General features: G+C 42.8%; 1 non-coding gene across 1 annotated transcript; it reads left to right on the forward strand.

The window, feature by feature from the left end:
- Nucleotides 1–7905: 7905 nt before the first annotated feature.
- On the forward strand, nt 7906–7978 carry trnar-ccu (transfer RNA arginine (anticodon CCU)). The gene has a single exon. It is a non-coding gene; the product is annotated as a tRNA-Arg (tRNA).
- The last annotated feature ends 10375 nt before the right edge of the window (nt 7979–18353 follow it).

The following is an 18353-nucleotide window of genomic DNA, read 5'->3' on the forward strand; positions in this document are numbered from 1 at the left end:
GAGATGGCAATCACAAAGTGAACTGTCAGGGCTGAGGAAATATTTCCTGACACTGGGGAAGTGAGGGACGAAAATAGCAAATAACCGCACAATGAAGACAGGCTGCGATGTCTGTGTGCGTTTGACTGGCTGTGTGTGCGCGTCAGTTTGAGTGTGTCAGGCTGTGATCAGAAAGTGAATGAGCCATTTCACTGGCTGCTCTTCTCCCCCCTCCTTCCCTCTCTCTCTCTCTCTCTCTCTCTCGCTCTCTGTCTCTCTGAGGGGAAGCCTGAGCTGTGGACAGCAGTGGAAATGAGCTCGGCCGTGCAGTAAGTGTGGCGACCTCGTGGCTAACCCCACAATGTTTCCACCGCTCTCCCCACTAAATGATGCCTACTGTATCCTGCCCAGGATGAGGAGGAGGAGGAGATGGAGCCTAAACTCAGACAGTCTACCCCCCCTTCCCTTCCTTCCTCCTAGTGTGCGCTCATCAGCCCGTCTGGCGGACTAAAGCAGCACAGACATGTGTTATTTCTATCTAAGGGACATTTTGGCTGCTCACTCGTGACCGTGCTGATTCATGTTAGAACTTGCAGCAGCAACAACATTTATTATATACCATAACTGTCATTTTAAGGATTGTTATGTTTAGATTTCCCTCCAATGACGACAGGGTGGAAGTGAGCAGGGCCCAGTCGGGAAATGGTGATGTCATATACTTCTGAGCACCAATCAGGATTAAGCAAATTTCTTAATAAGCAATGATCGGGACTATATGGATACTATATGGCTGAAACTGCCAAAATAAAGACATAACAAGATAATTAAAAATAATTATTTAAACATAAATAAATTAATAAACAAATGATGTGCAACTTTTTATGCTGTGTATTGGTTAAACTAATAGAGTTTTCTGTTTTATTTTTCTTCTAAATTTACTGAATTTATTTAGTTTTTATTAAATGTTGAATTATCCTGTACTTCTCTCCGTATTTGCTTTAAAAATACATATATTATTCTTTATTAATTAATGACACTTAACAGGTGTTGCTGTTTTTGTGCTGCCTTGAGGTATTGTAAACCTACACAGGTTTGTTTGTTAAGTATATTGAGTTGACATATAATGAAATACGTTATATAAATAAAAATGCCATTGCCACTGATTCACGCTTAAATCTATCTTTTTATTTGTGAATTTATTTGTGTTCCTTTTTCTAGTTGAGCTGCTCCTAATAGCACACAAACACTATGGCCTGTTACATTATGGCAACCTGATATACTTGGCACATGTTTTTATGATAAAAATGTGTCATTTTAGCCCATTGCTAGCTAGTTGCTAAGTCACAAGAGGGAAATAGTATGTGGAAACTGAAATTATTGCAATCATGTGCAATAAACTCTGGATTTTGGAGACCAGGTGTGTGTCAGTCGCCTTCTTCAGACCGACTTTGGTGCATGAAGGCTGGAAATAAAACAGCAATTACAAAGAATCAGTCTGCTATTAGTTTGCAGTTAAACTGGGGTCAAGTTGGTAATTATACGCACTCTGTTTGTGATAATGATATAATAATAAATTAAATCTTTTGCTGTCTGCATATATAGACGTTCATTTTCATTATTTTGAACCAGGGTCCAGTTTGAAATACGTAGATCTAAAACATGAATTCAGAAATTCTTCCACAAACGGTGATGCAGTTGTTGCAGGACAGAGATTTTACAGTAAAATGAGATTGATTTTAAATTAGACTATAACCAGAATACAACCAGCGCCACGTCGCAGACGAGTTGCAGTCATCAGTGCAGATTGACCCAGATTGATTGCAACCTGTTGGCAACCATTCTGAGAGTGATTGCAGTGAATTTGAGTCAAACGCGACTGTTTGGAGACAGGTTGCCTGGTGGGAGGCAACCTGTCTCAGTCACCTTGTGAGGCAGACTCCTTATTTGTTGGAACTTCTTGCAATCAATAACTGAAAGCAAAAAAACAAAACAAAAAACAAATCCATGCAGCCACTAGTTTTTTCTATTCTCAAGGAGGTTGCAGTCCAACTTTCACCTGTGTGACAGAGCCATGCATCCTTAAGGGGTCTAAACTGTCCATGTGCGCCAGGTTTGTTTGCTGAAATCCTGACGTTTCAGGAGTAGACAGACAGAAGGAGTTTTCATGTATTACAGTATGAATAATTTCTTCTTTCTATCACTGTATTATCTTTTTATGTGCCTTCATGCATTTTTGCAACTTTTCATCTACTGGCTGATCGATGTCCGTAAGCATACGGTGAGTGTGTATCAGGCATTCAGAGGAATTTATTTCATAATTTTGCGAGTTTCATCGGTGTTACAGAAAATATCTGGAACTGAAGGTTCCAGAGTTCTTCAGTGGTATACTGGAGGTATCGATTGGAGTGCAGTTTTTGGCAACAATACTTGCAGATCAGCGCGGTGAAGCCTGGAATTTTTATCTTCTATGTCGCAACAACTAAATTTAGTGTAAAAATTTAGTTTGGCTTGGTTTTAAAATTTGCTCCGACACAGGGGGTTTTATAACTCTGCAAACTCTGGGATGTTGAATTTAAAATAAATTTTGCGTGGGTTTGTACATTTTGTTCATGGATGAATTTGTAATGATTACTGATTCAACTTTAAAACTGTGCAGCACTTCTGTAAATGCCTACCGGGCTTTGGATCGCTGACAAATCAGAACGTCAATACGAATGTGCCGAAATGTAACGTCGTATGAAAATAAAACCATTTTCATCACAATATGAATCTTTTATTACCTAAATTACAGCTCGGCTAGAAGCACCAGATTTTTGCTGCTGCAAATCTCTTTTGTTAAGTCCAGCAGTGCAGGTTTCCTCTAGAAAGAGTTTTGTTTCTGTGAACAAACTAAAAACCATGAGAAAAGATACTGAAAAGTAATTATCAATGTTTCTCTATATTGAATTAAACTCTTGCTAGCTTATAAAAGGCGTGTGTGTGTTTGTAACTGTAGATTTCAGGTGAGCAGGAATGTTTTTGGTATATTTTGAACAGGTTTCCAACCTTCAGTGTCTCCCCACATGGGATCTGTGCAGATTTCTCTGACATAATTCACAACTTTCCACTAAGAGTTTGTCTCTTAAAGGATGTTTTGAAATAGTTTCACAATCTTAAGATAATCTGGGCACTATATGAAAATCACATAATTGGTTCTTTAAGATATAACGAGGGTTTCATGATGACTCTTTCCCCTCACATAACAAAAGAAAAAAAACTAAAGGGCAGCAATATTCTTAAATCGTTCCCTTTAAACCTCACGCTGCTAGAACAGGAGCCACTTCCAGGGTAGTTGGAGGCTTCTCGTGTCATAGCTGCAATAATGTTTATGAAACACTGGGTGTAACAGGGTTTTCTTCTCTTACCCCAAACCCCAAAAGATCAACGTGTGCAACACTGTGCAGTACGTGGATTCTGCTTTGTTTCATGCTGCGCTGTAAAAACTTTAACGTGGATGTGACAATCTGCACTTCCTCTTTCTGGTTTGCTTAGGAAAGTTTGACCTGATATTTTAAATAAAAAGTGCATCTATTTAAGAGCAAAAACACAAAATTTTCAATGCATCTCACATATAATTATTTGCTGCTTGCAAAGGTTTCATGGGGATGGTACTGGGACCTGATAATGAAATGAAATATTGTGAGTCTTTTAACAGGGATCAGCATGACAGAATAATCCATCCATGACCCTACTCAGTCCTGTGAGTACACCCTTATCCTTGCTTTCACATTGGCTTGTATTAAGAGGGCAAGTAGTAGCCAGCTGGTGCTAGTTGAATGCACTACATTAACTGATCATCAGCAGAAGCTTTAGCAGTTTCCTGGTGTGCAGCATTCAGGTGTTGAAACAATGGCACAATCTTCCCAGGACTGGACATCCCAGAACTTTACCTCAAGGTCAGAGTGTGCAATGCTCAAAGAATTTGAGTCTGTATTTTGCTCATCTGTCCTTTGGCCAGATGAAACCAAAGTGGTGATGCTTGACCATAAAGCACAAAACCAAGCTCAGAATATCAACACAAACACCTCATACCAGCTGTCAGCATGGTGGTGGAGGGGTCATGGGCTTATTCTGGAGCCACACGATGTGGACAGCCTGCAGTTATGAAGTCTTCTCTATATCAAAGTATTCTAACAAAATGTGAGGACATCTGTCTGACAGCTACAACTTGGACCAAACTGGGTCATATAACAGGACAATGATCCCAAACAGAGCAGAAACATACAATAGAATGGCTGAAAAAGAAAAGACTCACGGTCCTGCAGTGATTATGTGGCTGGACCTTAAGAAGCTTAAATTTTTAATGAACTGCAGCAACGCTGTAAAGAGGAGTGGGCCAAAATTCCTCCACAATGATGTGAGACAGTGATCACGTCATACAGAGAATGATTACTTCAACTTATTGTTGTTAAAGGTGGTTCTACAAGCTACTGAATCAGAATTAGTTTTTAATCCATTTGTTTTTGTCTTCCACATTATAAATGTTTCTTTAAGAAGAAAAGGAAAAGACCGGGAAGGAAAATGTGAAAGAGAAGCGGGTAAATCAAAAGAGCAAGGTGTGAAGAAGAAGTGGAAAAAAGTCTGGGAGGATAAAGAAAGAGAGTAGAGATGGGATTATCTACACCTGCAGAAGAGAGAGAGAGAGGGAGAGGGAGAGAGAGAGAAAGAGAGAAAGAGAGAGAGGTGAGGACTAGAAAGTGAGATCTGGGCAGAAAGAAGAAAAAAAAGTGGATGTTTGAGTGAGAAAAAGAGAGCGAGAGCAGCAAACATCCAGCTCTGCTTGAAGCTAACCCCTCCTCACAGGGGAGCCAGCTGGGCAGATTGCATGTGAAACAGAGGCTTTGATGGTTGCAGGTAGCAGCTTTTTTTTTTTACCCCCCTTCTTGCTCTCTCCATCCTACCCCACCACTCCTCGCCTTCCTCCCAGTTCCTCTCTGCAGAGCAACAGCTCGAACCACAGCGGCCCTTCAGCAGGCACAGGTGGTATTGCTCACTCCAATTTAGCTCAAACCGCCGACTTGAAATAGCGCGGCTGTCAGAGGCAATCTGCGGCGCGAGATGGACCGCTGACTCCAGCGCTGAAGAAGTAGGACTGAAGGAGAGCGAGCGGGGAGGAGAGGAGGGGACCGAGAGAGGAAGGAGGAGGAACGACCTCCCCTCCTGCTGAGCTCCTGCCGTCCAGCAGCAGCACATGCTCACTGCGAGCTCGGTGCAGACAGAGGTCAGAGTAGCCAGTTTATTTATCGCAGGATGGGACCACATGCCATATGGGGGGTCCAATCTGTTAGCGTCCATCCTGCTGTCCTCTGGAGCTGAAAAGGCGCTGCTGACACACGGGACATCTGAGTGAGGCAAACTTTTCAAAAGCAGAAAGTAGCGAGTGTGATGTTTGCTTTTAATAATGCTGGAAGAGGCCTTTCAGGTGATATAACTCACCTGAAAGTCGTACTGGAGGTCTGTAAATCGCTGTGTCAGCTGAAAAAGTGCAAGACAAAACGAATCCTTCTCCAACTACGATCGAGGAAAGAACCTGCAAACAGCCTCTGGTTCAGTTTTACTCGTATAGAGTCACATCCCGACAGCCGCCTCGCGCATAAGTTAGGTAAAGACCATATCTTACAGGATAATGTTCACTGCCTAAAAAATGCTGCTCTTTAAGGAGAAGGTTCTTCTGATATAAATCAACCCAATAAAGATAATTAACCAACTAACAGGTAACTACAGCATGAGCATCCGTGGTTTGTCAGTCACATCCAGCCCATTGCTCAAGATGGCCAATGCCAGAACTGTGACCTTCTGTGTTGATCTTTGAAAAACAGTGTGCGTTTTCAGATCATCTCTTCAGATTTCTCCAAACCAGAAGCTTTTCAAAAGCATGCTTTTTAACACCTGCGCCATCAAAGTGGTTTCTCTACTTCGGGCTTCTGGAGCGAATCGGTGGGACTGATAGTACAAATGTGAGCCTGCCTTGAAGACACAGCCGGTTCTACAAAAATTAGATAGCCAGGAAGTGTGTGTGTGTGTGTTTGCTGCTGTCTTTGTTGTTAAAAAAAGGTAAGACTGCAAGGTCCTGAAAATAAACCTCAAATGTTTTGAACCCAGAAGAGAGGTGAGGAAAACGGATTTGGATTGAGAGGGGAATGAAACGCAGATCGTATTTTACGCAAAGACCCAGGAAGCTCTCTCTCCCTTTATTTCCCATCATCCTCTCTTTTCTCTTTGTCTTTCACACACACACACACTCACACACCCATCTGTGCTACAATTGTCTTAAGTGCAGATGCTCTCTTCTGAGGTGCATTAACTGGTAATGCTTGCTTCTGAGGATCCCTGGGTGCCTGATATCCAACGTGCAGACACAGAGAGCACCCAGCAGTGTAGCACAGCACACAAACAGCAAGGGATTTACACACACACACACGTGCGCACACACACACACACACACACACACACACACGCAAAAAAAGAGCAACAAAAACAGGAAGCACACGATTAGAATGAGCTCTGAGAGACTGAAAGTGTTTCTTCTTCGACAGCGTGCGTTTAAAGCCTTGTTGTTTTCGCCCGCAGCTACAGCCAGCTCGGATGATGTTGAGTTCCTTGCAGAGGGTGAACTAGGCTGCTTTGGCTGAATGTTAATGCAGACTACAAATATCTGGAAAAGAAAAAGAAAGAAAAAAACATGCAAGCTCACTCTCGCCGTGTAGGGTTTAATGCTGGCTTTGGTTAAATCAGCTAATTCTGTTGTTGAGCTGAGAAACCAAGAGGTTTAGCTTCAGTGTGCGACGGAAAAAACGCAGCGCGGTTTTATTTGATGGTATGTGTTTATATTTAAGTGTTACCAGGTATCTATGCATTGTTCTGCTATATTTCTAGATGCTGTTTTCAAGCCTTTGAGAACACCTGAGACAGGTGCCCGGGACCCGACACCTTAGCTACATGTCAGCCAATTACAACTGAACCATGGTGTAAAAACAAGTCACGTGACCTCACAAAAACAAATAAACAAACAAAAACATCAGTTACCGGGCAGAAATAAAAGTAAAATCTGCAATCCGGTGAGCTGCTGGCATCAGCTCACCGTGGCTCAGCTGAGAATTTACTACACAGCCTGTCTGATAACAAGATGCTTTAGCCTGCCTCCAGCTGGTCCTACATCTGCAAACCACTTTGCAACCCACTTCCACCCCAGATCTTTGTGTTCATGTTGTGGTGTTTTTTCCCCATTCCAAAACAGAAAACATTCGCCAAACCAGTCACTTTAATTCAGTTCAGTTCAATTTAGTTTTATTTATATAGGACAGAAACACAAGACTGTAATGTAAGCACTAAACAACAATACACGGTCTTTGTGCCTACAGTACAGGCTATCTTTGTTAGGTACACCTTGCTAATACAGGTGCTGGAAACACTCCTCAGAGATTTTGGTCGTTGATGATATGACAGCATCACACACTGCAGATTTGGTGGCTGTGTTAGATTGTTGTGTTCTCGTGTGCATGTGTGTGCGGTCATGTCTAGAAAGTTTTTTAGACTGAATCTAAACTTACTGGACTTTTTATTGGTACACCTTGCTAGTAAAGGGTTGTACCAGCTTTTGCCTTGCAGCTGTCTTAATTCTTCTTCGCATAAATTTAGCAAGATGCTACAAAGACTCTAAAGCCTTAATGCATAATGTAACTAGACACAGTGATCCAGATCTTAGTTACTCTCTGGTCCTTGTGTCGTTTCATGAGTGTCTACAAACAACAGAAGCGACATCCAAATAAAGTGGAGCTCAGAGCACAGCTCTGGAGCCGAATAGACATTTTCTCCGTTCTGCTGCAGGTCACAATGGATCAGCTGTACACTGAACATTATGTAGCATGTTTGGGCTCCCTTTGTGCAGCCCCAGTGGCCTAATGGATAAGGCACTGGCCTCCTAAGCCAGGGATTGTGGGTTCGAGTCCCATCTGGGGTGATGTGCAGCAGAAGTGTGCTGGGCCCATAACCCAGAGGTCGATGGATCGAAACCATCCCCTGCTAATGTTTTTATACAGCCAGATTTCTGTCATTAATGCATCATGTTCAAGAAAGCAATTTGAGATCACCATCACACACACACACACACACACACACACACCACTAGCAGTCTGAACCATTGATATGTGGTAGGATGTATCCATGCTTTCATGTTATCCACGCTAAATTCTGACCCTGCCATCTGAATGTTGCAGCGGAAACTGAGACTCTTCAGTCCAGGAAACATATTTCCAGTATAGTGAAACCACAGATGCTCTCCTGCACTCCTTGGTTGTTTTGAGTGGTTTTTTGACTTCCTGTTAACTTGAAGCAGTCTGGCCATTCTCCTCTGACATCAACAAGACATTTTCAGCCAGAGAACTGCCGCTCAGTGCGTATATTCTCTTTTTCAGATGATCCTCCTTGAACTCTAGAGATGGTTGTGTACAGGAAATCCCAGCAGACCAGCAGTTTCTGAAACATTCAGACGAACAATCATCTTTCTTCCTCATTCTGATGCTTAGATTGAACATCAGCAGGTCATCTTGACCATGTCTACATGCCTAAATACACTGAACTGCTGCCATGTGATTGAGTGATTAGGCATATGTGTTAACGAACAGTTGAACAGGGGCATATTGCAGCTCAAGACTCTTGCACAGTACTGCAGCTTCAAATAAGTAGATACCATTTAAAGTACAAATATAGTGATTAGCTCAAAAATGACATTTGCAGCCGACTGGCATTACGGTTGATGCTGCTTCAACATTTCCTGATTGTGAGACTTGAAAGATACGCCTCCTTAAAGGCCTCTTGGCTAAAGCACCTACAGTATACAGTAAACACTACGCTGAAAGACCAGACTCTGTTCAATGCCACTCATATCATCTATATCCGCTCACAGACCCATCAGGTCAATAATGTTTCATCTGAGGAATTAAATAAATAAATAAATACAAAAAGCAGGCTGAGGCTTTAATTAAAGAAGTGGCTGGCCATTGAGTTGTCCATCAGAGGCTTCAGGAGAGAGAGAGAGAGTGAGTGAGTGAGTGAGAGGGAGCGAGAGCAGGGACTTTCATCCTCTGGCTTCAAACACTCTGCTGAAAATGGAGTTTTTGCCACTCTGGCTCCAACGTAGCGGACGGCCCTCAGTGCGTGACGACTCGCACCCCGCGGCGTCAGCGGGGAGTCTGCTCAAAAGCACCACACACGCACACACAAGCATATGCAATAGATGAAGACAGGAACTCACATAACGTTTGCACAAAAAAATAAAACCTGGCGTGCACAGAAGCACACATTGTCCTCATGCACGCCCGTACAAACGAGAGGAGGAACTAAGTAGTCGGCGTGGAAGCTCTAGGAGCATAATGACTGCTTCTGAGGGAGACAGACAGCAAAAGAGCTGAACATCTCTCTGAAAACTGGACTCTTTTATGTAACGGCTCTTTATAGACCTATAAACTACAATAACAAAAAGTGTGTGTGTGTGTGAAAAGGATGCAGTTAACTCTGGAGAGCTCTGAGTCATCTTTCCACACTGACAGCAGAGCATTCGTACCTGTCTCCTAGAAGCGCGATAGCACAAAGCGTCTATGAGTGTGTGTGAGTCTGCGCGCTTACCTTGAAACAGATATCCCGAGAACACCTACGTAAACTCTCATCTGTACCGAGGTGACAAATGAAATAGCGGCAGAGCCAGAGAGTTGAAGATAAATGGCACAACCTCGGTGTGGAGCAATTAAACCTCTCTCCATGCCCACATTATTCACTTCCTCCTCCCTCCTCCTTCTCCCTGCTCCTCTCTCCAGGGGGTCCCAGCCTCACTTTGTTTGTTTTAATTATTTTTCCGTATGCAAATGTGCCTTTCCTTCATAATTGCTGCATGAGCTCCTTGTCTCTGATTTAGAGCATTGAGGCGGGAATAGAGTAAGTTTGGGGGGATGGGGTTAAAAAGAGAAGAAAGAAAAGAAGGAGCGCTGGTTATCGATTCCAAGGGAGCCATCTTTGGAGAAGTCATCAGTAAGGTAGCAGTAAGGGTAATCAATCGTTCGCGTACATTACGCCACCTCCTCCTTCTTCCATGTACTAGCAGCATGAGAAGTGTTAATGCTACCTCTCAGCATCAATCACACACTGAGATGGGCGGGGTGGTGGTGGGAACAAGTGCTGGAGGAGAGAGCAAAGGAGAGGCAGGGGAAGAGAAATACAGACACAACAAAGAGGAAGGAGTAGAAAATATCTAAAAGAGGGGAAAATAATAGAAACGGCAGGTTGCGAGGAAAGACAAAAGCTGTCTGACTCTGAACATTCACAAACCTGAACTCACTTCAGAGAAACATCACTTCCCTCACTTCAGACTGCTGCTGCAGGTCAAGAAGCGGCAAAGAGTTATAAAGACTAATGTGCTGAAATTGAAAAGAAATTGATTTTCTATGGAGTAATAATAAAGACTAAATGTTTTTCAGCATTGAGAGTATCCATCAAATTGTCTTGACATCAATTATGAGGTCAAGGCTATTATTAATATGAGGTTATTAAGGTTTAGTATCGTAATCTAAGACCCCATTTAAATCTGGTGTTAACTTGTGTCTGGATTGGAAGAAAATCTCCGGCGTCACCCACATCTACCTTTTCCACACTAAATGGCAAAATACAGAGTTCGTTCAAGCTAGACGTGAATGTTTTCATGGCGGATGTCTGAAATACTCTGGGTTAGATCCCACTGGTTGGCAACAAAGGAAAGCATGTATTTGGTGACTGGTTGATCAGTAGTTATTGGCAGATGCTAGTGGTAATGCAGGGAACAGTACTGCACAAAAACCCCCACCTTTCACTGCTTCGGTTGCTAGTAGGTAGTTTGCATGAAAAACACTGTGAAGTACAAAAACTTGCCAAATAGTCACCAAGTGGTTCTGAAAGTTGAAAAATTCAACTGTAAATGGGCTTTTTTCTACTCTAGCTGACGACTCAAAGTACTTTTTTTTACTCCAACCCACATTCACACAGTCATAGTCATTTATTTATCTATACTGAAGTCCACTCTGATGGATGCATCTGAGGCAACTCCAGGTTCAGTATCTTGCCCAAGGATAGTTTGACAGGACGGGAGGAGTCACAGACCAGGGCATCTATCTGCCTTCCAATTGGTAGATGACCTGCTCTAACACCTGAGACACAGCTTTCCATAATGACCGACACGAGACAGGTTAGTTTTACCCTACTGATGATGTGTTGTTGCAATAGTAACGACACACTGCTCACTAAGAGACGAACTGCAGGTTTAGTGGTCACTACTGTCTGCGGGATTATGACCCAACACCTCTGTGTCAGTCCTGCTAGAAGCAGTGATAGTGTAGTGCTGTGGATCTTTGATTGGTCATTGATAACAATCCCACCCGGGCAGATGAAGGAAAGCTGCTCGTGACTGGGTTGCTTGTGGAGAACCTGGTCCTAAAAAATTTTTGGGGGTCAGGGTCTTGCAGAACAGCTAATCGCTGCGACGTTTTGAAAATATGCAACGCAAACTGAAATGTGTTGATTGCAGTGAAACGTTTACTTTGAAAGTGAATTTGTTCATTTCTGGTTCACGTCACATGTTTTCAAGTTTCACCTCCTGGTCTCTTGGCTGGTGTCATTGAGGTCTTAGTAAGATGTTCTTTTGGTTAAAAAAGACTGATTTGTGAAGATTAGGAGATCTTTATCATCATCATTATTATAATAAAGACATGGTCAAAGCTTGGAAATTATTCCAAGTAAAGAAAAACACTTAATGCTTTGTGTTAAAAGCAGCTGTTTTGCTGACCCATCAATCCACCCCACTCTGAATGAAGTCATATGACTGATGAAGACTTGGGAGGACAACGTCTTCAAGCAGAGGCTGTAAATTGCTCCAAATACAAAGACGAAAGTAAGTTGAGTCCATACAGCAATCTGGCAACACGTCGGCCAGTCTGCTGACTTAGCCTCTGGAGATGGCGGCCAAAAATTTTGGGACTGTTGGTGTTGCCAGTGAATGTATGAGCCAAGACTTTCTGTTACATGCACTGGCCACTGTTTATGACTGTGTAAAAGTTTTTAAAAACTAACAAAAAGGAACACTGTGCACACACAGACAATAGCTGATTGTCTTGAAATTGAATTCTGGCAAATGCTTTCCCTCTTTTGTTGAAAACACAGACTCTTAACCTGCATGCAACTGAAGCCTTCTCATAAATGATAGAAACCAAAAAGCTTCAAAAATATTATTCTTTGTCTCTTGATTACTCTTGCTCCTTCTATTTTAGGTATATATTGTATATATAGGCATATTACAGCATATGGACTTAATGTTTAATGTAACTACAACCAGTAATCCAGATCTTAGTTACTCTCTGGTCCTCGTGTGGTTTCATGAGTCTCCACAGACAACTGAAACCACCCAAGCAAAGTGGAGCTCAGAGCTCAGCTCAGGAGCTGAATAAACATTTTCTCCATTCTGTTGTTCACAATGAGCCAGCTGTACACTGAACAAAATGCAGCATGTTGGGATTCCATGTGTGCAGCCCCAGTGGCCTAATTTAAAAGGCACAGGCCTCCTAAGCCAGGAATTGTGGGTTCGAGGCCCATCTGGAGTGATTTTCAGCAGAGTGGCGCAGCGGAAGCGTGCTGGGCCCATAACCCAGAGGTTGATGGCTTGAAACCATCCCCTGCTAGTCCTTTTAGACAGCCAGCTTTCAGTTGTTAACTGGTTCCTATATGTATTCACTAACTCTGTCATTGCTAGCACCTGGATCTTTATTAATTCTTCATGATTCAACAAGGTCCTGGAAACATTCTTCAGAGATTTTGCTCCATGTTGACATGACAGCGTGGCATAGTTGGTGCAGTTTTGTCGGAGGCACATCCATGATGTGGACCAATGACCAAATTTTGACCCTACCATCCATATTTTGCAGCAGAAATCGAGACTTCTCAGACCAGGCAATGTTTTTCACATCTTCTTTGTGAATTTTAGCCTCAGTTAACTGTTGTTAGCTGACAGGAGTGGCCACTGGTGTGGTCCTCTGCTACTGTAGTGTAGAGATGCCCTTCTGCATCCTGTGTAACAAGTGGCTATTAGAATTACTGTTGTCTTCCTATAAACTTGAAGGAGTCTGATTCTTCTCTGACTTCTAACTGGATATTTTCTTTTTTTCAGAATGTGTGGTGAAAATCAGCAGTTCCTGAAATACTCAGACAACGATGCCATGTCCAAAGTACCTTAATCACCTTTCGTACTGATTCTGATGCTCGTTTCAAACTTCAGCAGGTCGGTTTGATCATGTCTACATGTGTAAATACACTGAATTGTTGCCATGTGATTCGCTGATTTGACGCTTATATTAATAAGCAGTTGAACAGGTGTACCTAATATACTGCCCGGTGAGTGAATTTCTACAGTGAGGGGAACCAATCCTTGTTGACTTTTTCAGTTCCAAAAGACGTAAAAATGTTTTATTGTCATTTCACAATAAAGCCAAAGGTAACATGTGGTTTTAATTAAGTTATAACCAACAGTACCAACACCAACTGTCACAAGATGGAAGAAAATTATCATCTGGTTTCATAGCTTGGATATGATTATCCTAATGTACATCAGTTAGTTAGACTAGACTGATGAACTGATGACGGAAGTGGAAAAATTGAAAAATTAGTCCAGTTTTGCCTTTCGATCCCAGTGGAAGACATGTTTTGAGGCACGTAGTTGTGTTTGAATAGGGATCGTTAATGAGGTCTGCTCTATATACATATATATCTATGTATATATAAAAAAAGAAACGCAGAAAAGGATAGGGACTGAGACTGAGACGTGAAGATTCAGAGAGAAAGACGGGGCGGGAGAGGAAGGGAGTACAGTGAGTTGGCTGTGCGCTCAAAGACAAGAGAACAAACCCCTCAAAGTCATTCAGCTAATCCATCTCGACAACACTGAAGCCTCATCATATCGACCCCTCCCTAAGCTGTACACACAAACACACACACATACACACATTTCACTCCTTTCCTGACAGGCCCTCTCCCCCCTTCTCCCTCCTCACCACCACCAGCAGCAGCTCCTCTCCGGCTGTTTAAAGGAGAGAGAGGGATGAAACGAACAGGAGGTGGAAGAAGGAGGAGGAAGGTCAGGAGGGAGAAAGAAGGGAGGAAGCAAAGGGAAGAACAGCTGAGGTTCACCCCGTTGGCGATGCAGCGGCGTGGACTCTGGCTGCTTGAGCGCCTCGCCCCCTCCTCCCCCCAACCACCACCAGCACCACCTGACTACTACAATAACTAGTAACCTCCTACGACTGATGGCTTCACTAACTGACCACCCACGTCTCATGTTTCCCAGCCCGGCGCCCCTCACAGTGAGAAAGGTGGGGAATCCTCTCTTTCTGCAAAAAAAGAAAAAAAAAAGCGGCCCTTACATAAAAGCCTAACCAACCCTCACTGCAGTTTTTCAAATTAAATTAAAAGATGACAGTTCCTCAGGTGCTCAGCAAGATTCATGACCCAATAGAAGGAGGTGAAAGCGATTTGAAGCTACAATATGCAGCTTTTCCCCTGCAGCCTGTGAGGTGTTTTCACCGGGCCTCCCTTCCTTGCCCCCCCCCCCACCACCACCATCTCGCCTTGTCAGGATCCTATCCTCAATGCTTTTTCCTCAACTTGATGAGCTGTCAACCTTGACTGGGCGCCGAGCCCAGCCCGCGGCCAAGGTAACAGACGAAAGCAGTCGATCTACAATTAAAGGACATATAAACATAAAAATACAACCGCCTTCACTTTCGCCTCTGCGCTGCAGCTGTTTGAACTGTTTGCTCTACATTACGGTTACATGGCCACTTTATAACAAAATACAACTTTTGGGTTTATTTGTGATTCTTTTCCCTCTTGTCCATCGGCTATTTGATTTAAAACAAAGTTATAGTGACTCAGAACTCATAACATAAATCAAAAAAGAGAGTTGCACAGCAAGGCATAAAAGCAATGCATTTGAATAAACTACCACAGGCTCATTTGGCACATAAAGCAACAAATTCTGGCGGATGTTAGTTTTTTTTTTTTCCATGGAAAACGCCAATATTTCTATAAAGACTAAATAAATACTTGCTACCCAATAAATACCAATGAGGCTTGAATGTCGTGGACGCCCTCAGGTCGAAAATCAGCAGCAGTTTGCTTTCAGTTTGGCTAACTCTATTGAAAACGTCTAAATCAAGCCTGTCGATGGCTATGTGTGGACGGAGATGCTACCAGTATACAAACTCTAACTGGACAAAGTTAAACACAGTAACAATAATTTCATGGCTACAACAGTTCTTAAAATACACAGTTACAAAGTTATTCACGATTAGGATAAAAACCATAAGTTAAAGAGGTCTATCCCAACATACTGTGAATGCAATTTCACATTCACGTATACGGTTTTACGTACGAACAAAGTTCAGGTAGTACAAGCTAAAAAGTTTGGCCGTCTTTGGATTTCAAAGGTAGTCAGTGCATCAAAAGACACGTGCGCATGCAAGACCGTCACGTCCTAGGAAATTAATAGGTGTGTTTATGTGATTGCAACATAAGAGTAAAAAAATGAAGCAGTTTTTAACAGTAACGCTACCCAGCCTTGTTAAAGGTGTCTGCTGATTTGAATGCAAACAATACTGTGAGACCACGCGTTTCAGCGTCAGCTTTCATTCGATTTAGTGCAATACTTAAAGAGTCTGACATGTATGCGTGCATGCAGCCTTTATCGACAAGTGTTCGAAAGAAGAATCGCTGTGGTGCAATTCCAAATGAAATCCCTGGGCTTTGGACACAGGATGCAGATGCACATGTTCTCTTAAATTCAGAACGATCTGTCTCAGAAGCGAGATTCCCCTCTCACTGTTCAGATTACCACTTCTTCTACTGTATTTGTTCCTCTTTAAATGACACCAGCTGAGATGGACTGAATGTTCAAACGTCTATGGAATTAAACACATACAAACATGCTTCTCCTCATCCAACTATAAGATTAGAATGGCAATAAGTCAGAGCTTCTCACAGCCTGCGAGGAAAAGACGTGCATCCAAATTTTGCTCGGGCTGAGGCTTCTTTCCAATCCTTGCTTGGATTCGTGCTCATTCATACCAGATATTTTCTTTTTTTTTTTGAAAAGAAGTGCTGGAAATGAGCAGTCCCAGACTTAATGAACAGCTTTACACATTATTAATGGTTGTTGATCAAAATCACCATGGCGACCGGAAAGCAGCAGGTCACGTCGACATTCAAGCCAACTGCTTTCTGTGTTACTCTTTTCCCTCCCCGCAGCTCTCTGTGTCACTCCATCCTCCTAAGCGCTCAAATGGGCGAAAGCGCCGCCAGAAAAGTACATTTTTTCCTGTCCGACAGTGGATTGGCTGCCCGTGGAGAGGGGGATTGTGGGAAGGCAGGGCGCCGAGGCTCTGATGTTGTGTGGCCGTTGGCATCGTTTAGATGCTCTGCCCCCAGGACCGATGGCATTACTAAAGATTACCGCGCCACACTTGGCAGCAGTGTGTGCGATTTTATTGTGTGTCTGTGTGCGTGTGCTGTGAGACTGGGTGTATGTGTTCAAGCATGTGCACTCGGTCCTATGCTTAGAGGTGAATGGACCTGAGTGTGTGTCTGTGTGTGTGAAATTTCTGTCCCCTCTGGACAGCTGGTGTGCCAAAGCCTGTTGAGCTGTTTGTCACACTTCTCTCACTCAGGAGAGCTCAAACGGCGAGCAGAGGCCTTTCACGGCTGACATGCTGGAGACTGTACTGACACACACACACACACACAGATTCACTTGCCTACTTATTTTAAGCAGCGATGATTGCACTGAAAAATTATAAGAACTGTTTGCCTCTGAGTCTTGTGCTATATTTTTGTTGGTCCAAATATCAGAATGTATTCCCTTGTGTAAGGTCGTGCAGGCTGTAAACTATCCTCTTGTTTAGCCAAATTCTCTGTGCTACTTAACCAGAAAAACTCTGAAGTTCATGAAGGCAGACCCGAATGAAGTGGCATGTCTTATTTATCAAAATGTACCTGAGTCTGCAGGTCCCAGGACTTTGCACAGTGATCACCAAAACAGCACCTGTAGCATTTGAACATGTCCATGTTCTTGTAGTTTCATGATGTTTGTGTGTACATTCCTGTTGAATGCATTAAAAAAAAGGGACATTTTGCTTTTAAACCCATGGGTAAACTGAATACATAGTATATACTAACTGCAAAGCAAATGCTGTGACTCTTGGTTTCCAGTAGTTTCAGTTAAAGTGGCTAAACCAGGAGTGAGTAGAGCTTGTCAAGCTCTGTGAAAAAAAAATCTACTCCCTTCCTGATTTTTTATTTTTTTTGTGCAAATTTGTCACAAGTACATGTTTCAAATACAAAATGCAGGCTGCTACTAGTACTACTGGTGATAGGACTGGATGAAGATATCTGGAGTTTTTCCCTGCCTGTGGAAGGCTGTCAGGCAAGGGTGTAGATTTGGCATGGACGGAAGGGACATGTCCCCACCAATATCCAGCGATTATTGAATTGTCCCCACCAATAATTTGATCTCTTCGAGTAAAGAAAAACAAACCCGATTGTAAGAAAAAAAAACGATCTGTCAACGTCTCATTCACCCAGCGCTGCACAAAGAGTTAAATTACGGTCTCTACTGGAGTCCTACCTCATGTGACAAATATGGCCATTGTGATAGGCTGTGCCTTTCAGGGAGCTCTGTTTAGTTTTAGCAGCGGCAAGCCTGCGCTGCGAGGACCTGCAAGGAGGAGAGGAGGATGGCAGCAAAAAGGAAGAACCTGGATATAAGAAAGTATTTTTCAAAGAAACCTGTAAGTCACTTAAAGTCAAGTTCACTCATACTCATACGTCATAATAACGTTACAGGCTATACTAAGCTTTGGCCCACATCAGTCTAAAATTGTAAGTAACCATGAATAACGTGTTTTGGAAACTAACTGCACAACAGGCAGCACTATTAGTTATCTCAGTCTCAGAGTAGCATTTCTAATTTTGATTGAAACTGTCAGAGAAAACGGCAGCCTCGAGCAAGCCAGGATATTAGTTTACAGAGGCTGTACCATGTCCACCAGGGGAGACTGGACAGTATAGATGTAAAACAAATATGCCAGCAGTTTGTCTCAGTTAACAAGAGGAGAAGGCATGTGTTTGGCTCCTTCACATAGTGGACATTGAGTTGTTGTGTGGGGCACCAGTAGTCCATGTCTGTTGCTGTAACAGTAGTTCATGTTTAGAGTAAAAAGTCCCAGCTCACTGATTTGATCGGGGCAACAGTGTGCCTAAAATGTTGCATAATT

This window comes from Oreochromis niloticus, linkage group LG23 (genome assembly GCF_001858045.2).
Source record: "Oreochromis niloticus isolate F11D_XX linkage group LG23, O_niloticus_UMD_NMBU, whole genome shotgun sequence".
Lineage (NCBI taxonomy): Eukaryota > Metazoa > Chordata > Actinopteri > Cichliformes > Cichlidae > Oreochromis > Oreochromis niloticus.